Below are 9663 nucleotides of genomic sequence, written 5' to 3' on the forward strand. Positions count from 1 at the left end.
GGGGATGGGGTGTTATTATCTCCATGCTGCAGAACACATGAGGACGCTGAGGGTCTGAGCGGTTACTCTGGCTGGATCTGAACCCAGGACTGCCAAACCCAAGCCAATCCGCTTTCTGCTATACCCCGTTACCATCTGCATACTGCAGGTGTCAAGGCGCTGGGCTTCTCTCCAAGCGAGCAGCGCTACTGAACTCTCTCTCCCAATTCAAAGCTTTTAGAAACTCCTGAGCTGCTACAGCTCACTCCCATCCTTCCGGGGGGGTTGGGGGGGGGTGCACCAGCTACTGGGCAGGGTGAGAGCAGAAACCAGGAGCACCTCAGTGGGCTCCTGCGTGCCTGCCTGCGTTACAAACTTCTGTCCTTTAGGGAGGGCTGGGAGTAAGCCACACGCTCCTTCCGCCCGTAAAGGCCCTATTCCCTCGGCTCTCCAGCCTCCACAAGCCTGGAGCCTCAGTGAGTGTAGACAGGACACCTGCCTCCCTCGACATTCCTCTGGCAGGTTAGATGGTTATAGTTGCACTGGCCCACATGACTATGGGTCCCCTGGGGATCTGAGCGGAGAGCTGGGGGGCAGAGTGGGGTGAGGGCTTCCCTCCCTAATGCCTGTAGTTCTCGAATGCGAGGGAGACGTCTCTTAGAGGCAGGGCAATGAGGAAAGGGAGTCTAGTCCAGCGGTGAACGCTACCACCAACCTCCCAACACAGATGTGGGCACCAGTGCTGCCCCTGGTTTCCTGACAAAGGGCAGGAAGTGATGATGACAAGCTTCTACCTCTTGGACTTGGTTGCCCAATCCTGTGGTAAGCACAGGAGCCTTGGGAGGCTGACCCTACGTGCACGGACAGCCGCCCGGGCCACAGCTCCCTGGCTCTCTTCTTCCTTGGGACCAAAGTCTGGCCCCGGACTCTGTCTTCCAAGGCTCCTCTCCTCGGCTCCCTCCCAGCTCTGGGCTCGTAGACTGGCACCTTCCTTGCAGCCACTTGTCACGGGTCTGCCCTCCTTAGGTAAGCAGTGAGTCGGATTCTAGCTAGTCACCTCTGTCTCCAAGCCCCCTTGGCACCCAGCAGATACTCACAAACATCTGTCCGGTACAGGGATAGGCAGTTCTTTCTAACGGCAAAAATGCTCCCAAACTCAACACCCACGATTGGGAATTGGATAATTGATTATGGTAGAGCCCAGAGCCATATGGTGAACCTCAGCCACCCTTAACCATCTTATGTTTAGAGAGTATTTAATGCAGGGGAAAGATGCCCATGGCATATTATTAAGAAAACCAGTTATATATTCCTGATGATCTCAAGTTTTGAGAGCGTGTGTATTTAGGCCACAGAATACCAAAACATGGGTTGGCAGCGGCTTTCTGTGCGTGGCAACAGTACACAGGATTTTAAGCTCTTCACGCTCTTTCCGGCACGTATCTAATTTTTAAAAAATATGTGTTGTGTTTACCATCAGCAAAAATGACAAAGGTACTAGACAATTAAATACACTGAATTAAATAATGATTGAATATTTCTGCACACTTTAAAGACTGGGAGGTTCTTTGCCAACCTCATCCCTCCTATCCAGGGGAGGCGGGAACTAGGGTACAATGGGGAGGCCCACGATGGTGTCTACTGTATTTGACCCTGCACTGTCACCACACCCTGAGTGGCTGCCAGTGGGACCTCTCTGCTGTCGGTGTGGGGACCTGCTTGGAATTCCAGAGTTGCTATGAGGATTGTTTAAAGGTGAAGACATCTGAGGTCTGACAGGTGCTAAAAGAAGTCTTCTCAGAGCTCCCCTTACCTGACTGGAAGCAACAACTTCTGGAAAATAAGGGTGCCATAAATTCCTTCTTTTGGGAAAATAAAAACTTTCCCAAATCCCTTCTCTAGGAAAGATTACGGCCCCTGAAGGAGACTGAAAGACCACCCATACCCTAGAGACGGACATTATCACAAACTTTCTCATCCCTCATTTGTTCTAAAAACCCATTTGTCTTTCTAAAGAAACCTATTTGTTCTTCCCACAGAAGCCTTTTTCTCCTTGCCTCCCTCTCCCTAAGTTAGGTGTGCAAGCTTTTAACCACTTAACAAGCCCCCTACTTCTTTGGTTGGCTTTCCTGGGCATGGCAATAAGCCTCTGTATACTGTTTTGTTTTAGAAAGTATTTCTAGAGAGAGAGGATCCCAAGCAGGCTCCACGCTGTCAGCACAGAGCCCAACATGGGGCTCAGTCCATGAACCGTGAGATCATGACCTGAGCCAAAATCAAGAGTCTGAGGCTTAACTGACTGAGCCACCCAGGCGCCCCAACCTCTTTCTACTGTTAGTCTGTCTTTTGTCAGTTTAATTTGCCTGTCTCAGCGGCCTGAATCTAAGCCGCTAGAGGAAAAGTTTTTTTCCCCTCTCCTACAGGGCAAAGATTGCCTACCTCCTCCATGACTCCATGAATCTAAGGCTGGGCTCGCTTAAGTAGGAGTGTGGTACACATAATGAACATTTTTAATAAATTTTATTTGAATACGCATTTAAAAAATATAACTGATGCAACAGACATATGATTGCATAACATATTATTTCTTAGGACCACATGGAAGCAAATAATGCCTACTTTATTTTCAAATTGTGTGTAGTCAAGGAAAAATATTAAAACAGTGAAGGTGGAAATCTCTTCTGTCAAAAATCATGACAAGATACGCAAAAGGGCAGACGCTGTGTACCGCTGACTCTAACCTCTCAAGCATTTCTGTTGGAGAAAGAACTGGGAGTCTTCCTTATAACGCTAATTAGCTTGATCAGTCATTAACTGCTGAATAGAAATTTAGGCTTACAATTAGCAGGAGCGCAAGGCTCTGGTGTTACACAAAACAGAGAACAGGCATGCTCTGACATCGTGAAGGAGGGTGAGAAAACTTAGAGCAAGGCATTCCCCGGGGCCACTGAAAGGTCCCGGATTTCCCTGGGGGTGCCCAGATTTAGCCCTGCCCATAGCAGCAAAGCCCTGGGCTTCTTGGTGCTCTTTTGATGCTAGGAGGGACCTTTCCATGCTCTATGCACACTTGCCTGCAGGGACAGAGGGGCAGCCTGGCATGGCAGCTTCACGTGGGAACAGCACCGGGGCCTCAGGGCTCATCCCTGGGAAGAGAGAGCCCACAGACCTGCGCCGCCTGAGGCCGTCTCCCTCCTGTCTGCCTCTGTGCGTCTATGCCTCCTCCAAGGCTGCATGGGAGACATCGGGGAGGCAGGGCCTCCTACCTCACCCAGGTTCCCATGCTGAGAGAAGGCCTTCCTAAAGTCGTGGAGTCAGCAAAGGGAGAGTTCGAGAGTGCACCCAGCCTCCTAGTCTGGCTCAGCCTGTCCATCCACTTCTCCCAGAATGCCTGCCCCAGGCTCTGCTCTGCCCGGGCCTCTCTTGCCCGGGGTGACCTCACTCACTGAAGCCCAGAGTCCTAACTGCCAGCAGGAATCCTCTACTGGACGAGCAGGCTTCGATTTAGTGGCAGGCCCAACAGTGCGTCCATGTGGCCAAGAATATGCCTTCCCATCTCTGTGCCCAGGCCTGCCCCTCCTGGGTCCTGTCTGTGGCATCACATCCACCTGGTTTCTCAGGTTAACGGCCCTGACACCAGCCCAGACCCTTCCTGACCCCGGTACCCAGTTCTGCTGCTTCTCCCTCTCCGGCAGGTGCCACTGCTCCCCACTCGGCCACCAGGAGAACCGCAGGGACCCCCTACCCCTCAGGTTCTTGAGTACAAAAGGCCCCCGTCCTCCAGATCACTCCTGCCCTTGAAAATACTTCCTGCTGACCTCCGCCCATGGTGCCATCGGGGAAGGTCCAACACTGGCGTTTGAGACCCCCAGCCTCTCCCTGGGCCACACATCCACAGCCTGAAGCGCCACCTGAATGTTCTGCCTGAATGTTCCTGGTACTTCCGTGTACCGCAGTGCCCTCACGCTGTGTTCTTGGTCATCTCTGTTCCGTTCCCCACTCTCCTTTCCATCTCTCAAATCTTCCTCCTCCCCTGAGGCTATCCCCATAATAGCATTTCTCCAATCTCTGTGGACCAAGCCACTAAGAATTAACTGTTAGGGGGTGCCTGGGTGGCCCAGTCAGTTGAGTGTCCGACTCCATTTTGGCTGGGGTCATGAACCCAGGGTTGTGAGATCAAGACCCAAGTCGGGCTCCACGCTCAGCTTGGGATTTTCTCTGTCCCTCTGACCTTCTCCCCTGCTCCAGCTCTCTCTCTCTCTCTCTCTCTAAAATAAACAAATAAATAAATAAATAAAATATGAAAGAATCATCTATTAGGAAAATTCAATAATCCCAGCCAGGGAACACAGCCCAGTAATTAGGGCAACGAACTGAGGTTCACACAGCAGTCAGATCAATCTTTTTTTTTTTTTTAATTTTTTTTTTAGTGTTTATTTATTTTTGAGACAGAGAGAGACAGAGCATGAACGGGGGAGGGTCAGAGAGAGAGGGAGACACAGAATCGGAAGCAGGCTCCAGGCTCTGAGAGGTCAGCACAGAGCCCGACGTGGGGCTCGAACTCACGGACCGCAAGATCATGACCTGAGCCGAAGTCGGAGGCTTAACCGACTGAGCCACCCAGGCGCCCCCAGATCAATCTTTTTAAAAAACAGCGTCAGGTTTCAAAAGTAAGAAGATCATGATTTGTAGCACAATACAATTTATGGAGTTTAAAATACATGCATATATAAATCAACGTCATATATTTCTCTAGAATACATCCAGATCCCGGGATAAACGTACCATACATCTATCAGAATGGCCGCTGTTTACAAGCAGGGTAGGTAGGGGAAGACAGTGAGGGGCAGTCGGTGGGACTAGACAGGAGCCATGAAGAAGAAATCGTAAGACCCCTTCTAATGCAATCAAAACAACAACAGAAGGACGAAAATCCAATTTAAACCATAGGCCAAGGACGTGAACAGTTCACAGAGACAAACAGCGAAAAACAGATGAGACTCCTAACACCACTCGCTATGCATACTTATTAAAACTACAACGTGATGCCAGTTTTGTTGTTGTTTTTTTTTTAATCTGTCACATTGGCAAGAACAGCGAGATGATAACACACCAAGCTGGCAGAGCGGCGGGAAAAACAAGCTGTCTCGGAAGCCCTCAGTCATACTGTGTGTGTCTGCAAAGCAGGCTGGCACCATCAACAGAAATCTAAACTACACATGGCTTTCAAATCAGTCATTCTGTGCTCATGACTTTCTCCTATCGTCACAGAAGTGAGCGGGTATGTAGGAACACGTACGCTTCACACATTATTGTCTGGCATGGCAAGCAAAGAAACAAAAATGAGAACAACCTAGAAGCCATAGAGGACTGGCTAGATGAATATGGCACATCCATTCAGTGAGACATTACACATTTATTTAAAAAGCATGACGTACATCCCTACGTCCTGAATCAGAACAAGTATCTTAAAAGAAAGTGCAGAACCGAGTATTAGAACTATTTGCATAAAAAAAGAGAAGTTACACCTACTTGTAGGCTCCTTTACACACAGAATGTATCTCTCTGGAAGTAGTCTCAAGAAACTGCCTCTGAAGAGGAAAATAGAGGATCAGAGTACAGGAGGGGGAGGGAGAGTTTTCACCGTGCACCTTAAGCGCTGTTTGAATTAACAGTTATAAAAAGTTTTAACATATGCAAGTCGTGCCTTTAAAAATACTTTCTAAAAGAATTGTAACCCTTGTAAATATTATCTTAAAAATAACAAAAGATGGGGCACCTGGGTGGCTCAGTCGGTTGAGCGCCCGACTTCCACTCAGGTCATGATCTCGAAGTTCCGGAGTTGGAGCCCCACGTGGGGCTCTGTGTTGACAGCTCAGAACCTGGAGCCTGCTTCAGATTCTGTGTCTCCTCTCTCTGCCCCTCCCACGCTCATGCTCATGCTCTGTCTCTCAATAATAAATAAACATTAAAAAATATTATAAATAAATAAATGTCACTGATTATATACTGTTTTCCTTTTAAACCTATTGAGATCACCTAATTAAAGAATGAAAGATTACTGGACTCTTCCTAGAAGGCAAGTTTTTTCTCCCTCTATCCAGTTTCCAGAGTCTTTACTGATTTGAAAAACTTGGGATCTGCCTCCCACTTTAGCTCTCTTAGTGTGGGCCCGTGATGATTTTTTTTTTAGGCAGATATTGGGCGTAAGAACAGCCAGCAATGCCTCTCCCGCCAAAAGACACACTCTACATGTCTGGGGATCACCTGTTCTGCTCAGTGTAAACCACCAGGCTTGACCCTGGATTTGCTGGGGAGCCTATGAATCTTCCTGCCACAGCAGCCAGGAGGCATCATCTCCTTCCTGGATGCCTCTGCTCATCAGGCTGAGCCCCCATTTCAGAGAGCCTCTGGAATGCCTGCTGGCCTTCCAGAGCCACACTGGCCTCCTACCCGCTCCTCCAGCATGGTCAGTATGCCCAGCATGTTCAAGCCTTACTTATGCCTCAGGGCCTTTGCACTCGCTCTTCCCTCTGCCTGCAATGTTCTTCCCTCAGATAGTCCCATAACTATGTCTTATCTACATGCAGGTCTCCACTCCAATTTCATCTTCTCTGTACAGCTTGTCCTGACCACTCTGTTGAACACAACAGCCCCATCATCTTCTTCAACCCCTTAAGTTGCTCTGCTTCTCTTCGTAGCATTTCTCTGACAAGACACTCAGATCGCTGTTATTGTTGTTTACTGTCCATTTCTCCCCACCAGAAAATAAGCTCTGTGATAAGAAAGACTGTATTGTTCACTGATGTAGCCTTAACACCTGGAATAGTGCCTGGAACATATTGTAAGGAATTGTTGAATGAACAAATGAGCGAGCCAGCCACCAGAGCACGTGTTCTAGGGAAGCTTAGATGCAAGCCATCCCCTCCCCAACAAGTATACTCTGAGGGCTCCAGAGAGGAGCTACTCACTACCCATCCGCCGCTCACTGACCCCCTCATAGGCAGCTCACAAGTCCCTGCTCATGGAAACGGAGGACATCCTATCCTGAGCCCCCAGAGTTTGAGGGCCTGAAAATGGTACCACCCTCCCACGACATTCAGAAAGCTAGTTCCTTGTCTAGCTAGCGGCCAATTGCTCTTACCTGTCTCACCACCATGCTCATCAACCAGCCAGGTTCTTTCGTTTTACAGTATTTATCGGTCTCTGAAATAACGTGATTCACCTGCTCCTCTTTCCTACAACTCCTATTTCCAATGCCTGATTGGTAGTGGGCACTCACTAAATATCTGTGGAATGAATGAATGAATCTGTTGAATGAATGAATGACTCTTCTTCATAGGCCCCACATGGAGAATATACAAGGTCTGAAAGAAAAGAATAAATCACTCAGCCCTATCCGCCCGTCTAACCTTGACCTTGGTGTATTTCTTATGCAGAGGGACTCATAGACATTCAATTAGTTGCTAATTACATTCAATCAGCTCTGGGCTGGGGAAAGGGCTGGGCTAATGAGGTTCAAGGGCAGGTGGAGCCCCAAGTTGCCCAGGTCTTCACTTTGATGCCAGCCTCCTGACCTAGACATGCAGGCCACAGACCCAGGGGTCTGGGTGAGCGCATTGACCAGAGCAGCAAAATCCATCTTGCAGCATGGAAAAAAACCAGCAAAGAACTCCCAATCCTGGCTCCATCGTCCTGCCAAAAGGACAAGCTAGACTAAATTCTAGACCAGAAAGGAACCGAGCGGGGATGTGAGTTTGTCAGCTGAGCAGACACTGTTTACCTTTCCAGAAATCTCTGATGTTTTCTGGCCAGACACCCAGAAGGGCACGGAGAGGGGCCGGCATCCAAGGGGGCAGGGAGGAGGTCTGAGGTCACCGGAGGCACAGGGCAATAGAGATTAGCAGTAAAGCCCTCGTGTCACCCAGTTTTAATACTGGGGCCGAGATCCACGCAGCCCCTCTGGAGGAGCCTGTGGAGCCACCACAGGGCAGGCCGAGGCAGACTGTCCCAGTGGGGCACAGTCGCCACTGTGTGCCATCCCTGTCACCAGATCAGGTTGGATTCTGAGAGCCCGCCCCCGCCACCCCGCGCTCACTGTCTACCCTCCTGCGGCCTGTTCCCGCTCTTCCGGTCCGCAGACCCCCGGTGACCTCAGCGCAAGTCCCCACAGCCCCGCGCAGGTGCTCCCCGGCTCGGCGCCCCGTGTCCCGCACACTGTCGCTGTCGAGGGCGGCGGGGCCGCCCCCGCCCGGCCTCCCCACGTGCCCTTACCCACTTCCCGCCGGGCTCCTGCTCCGGCCTCTCCCGCCGGCCCGGCTGCCCCATGGCCCGGCGCCCAGGCGCGGGCCGGGACCGCGAGGGCTGCGGGCGGTGACTGCGCGGGGCCGGCCGCGTCCAGCTCGGGCGCTCGCGGGAGGGACTGGGTTTCCGGGAGGGAGGGCGGCGGCGCGGGCAGGGAGGGGCGGGCTGGGGGCGAAGCCGTCCGACTGGTCTGACGGCGGCGGCGCGGGCTACGCCGCCCGCCTGCGCTCTCCGGGGCTGAGCTGCCCGCGGCGGAGCCCTCCGCTCCGTCTCTGGGCCCAGAAACCGGAAACTGAGGCCAGACCCAGATGTGCGCACGCCTGGAGCTGGGCGCTGCTCTGAATTCCTGCAAACTCACTGCTTGTGTGTATTTCACAGGGGCAGGAAAAAACGGTCTGAGTGGAGTCCAGAATTTCAGCTGTGACTGACTGTCCACTTACAGAGAACTTCTGCTCGCTGGTTTGGGAATTGGTGGCATGATGGCAACTAGTTGTGTTTTGAAACGAGCATATTTTAGCAAACACATCCTCAGACATAAGTTGACATTGGCAAGAAGCTTCTATTTTCCAGGATCCCAGTTCATGGCACGATCTAGTTTCTATTTCTGTAGCTATTAAGGCACCATATGTGAAAGTCTGAGTTAAGTGATTCTATTCTTCCAACATAGCCTGTGATATCTTAACTCTCGTAGAGACTGGCGACCTGGAGAAACTGCCTCTTTATCTGATGCTGCCTAAAATGGAGCTGACCAGGCTCTCCACGAGGAACAACAGCTAATGTATACTGTGTTAACTAGAGAGCAGTAGCTCTCTACCTGTCTTAACACATGTAATCCTTGCAACTCCCCTATGAGGTAGGAAACTTTTCACTTAATGAGGAAACTGAGGTTAAGTAACCTGCCCAAGTCAGAAGGACCCAGGGTCCATGCTCTACATTACCATGCAATGCTGATGCTTTGGTGCTTTTTAGAGGGGACCTGATGCCAGGTCAGCAATCCTACAACTTATTAATTCTTTTGTTCACTCTACAAACTTTCACCGCATACCTGCTGCGTGTACGTCAGGCATTGACAAGGCACTCTGGGCTAGAAGGATGAAGACTGACCATATAGACTGGGTATAAAACAATCACTAAATTTCATTAGGTCAACCCATATAGATGGTATCTTCTCGATCGCAACGGAATTAATTTACAAATCGACAGCAGTGTTTTATCTAGAAAATGTGACGTCAAGCAAGACACCTCCAAACAACTCATGGGTCAAAGAAGACATCACAGGGAAAATTAGGAAACACTTCAAACCAAAATGGCATAAAGACAGACAAACAGATTAATGTAGCAGAATTAGACTGTCTAAATATAGATCCACACATATATGATCAA

The 9663-nt window shown here is 50.2% G+C and overlaps 1 protein-coding gene across 3 annotated transcripts in view; it reads right to left on the minus strand.

Annotated features, from left to right (window-relative positions):
- The window catches only part of PSD4 (pleckstrin and Sec7 domain containing 4), a 35305-nt gene extending 26783 nt beyond the window's left edge, over nt 1-8522 (minus strand). Inside the window, exons 1-3 of one of the 3 annotated variants that reach the window (XM_045446822.1) lie at nt 8251-8522; nt 7121-7265; nt 5509-5567 (exon numbers count right to left, since the gene is read on the minus strand). The gene's annotated coding sequence lies outside the window, so the exon portion shown is untranslated. The remainder of the gene's footprint in view (nt 1-5508; nt 5568-7120; nt 7266-8250) is intronic. The other 2 variants (XM_045446818.1, XM_045446821.1) reach the window with 2 other exon arrangements.
- Between the last annotated feature and the right edge of the window lie 1141 nt (nt 8523-9663).

The sequence above is a fragment of the Leopardus geoffroyi genome, chromosome A3, assembly GCF_018350155.1.
Source record: "Leopardus geoffroyi isolate Oge1 chromosome A3, O.geoffroyi_Oge1_pat1.0, whole genome shotgun sequence".
Taxonomy (NCBI): domain Eukaryota; kingdom Metazoa; phylum Chordata; class Mammalia; order Carnivora; family Felidae; genus Leopardus; species Leopardus geoffroyi.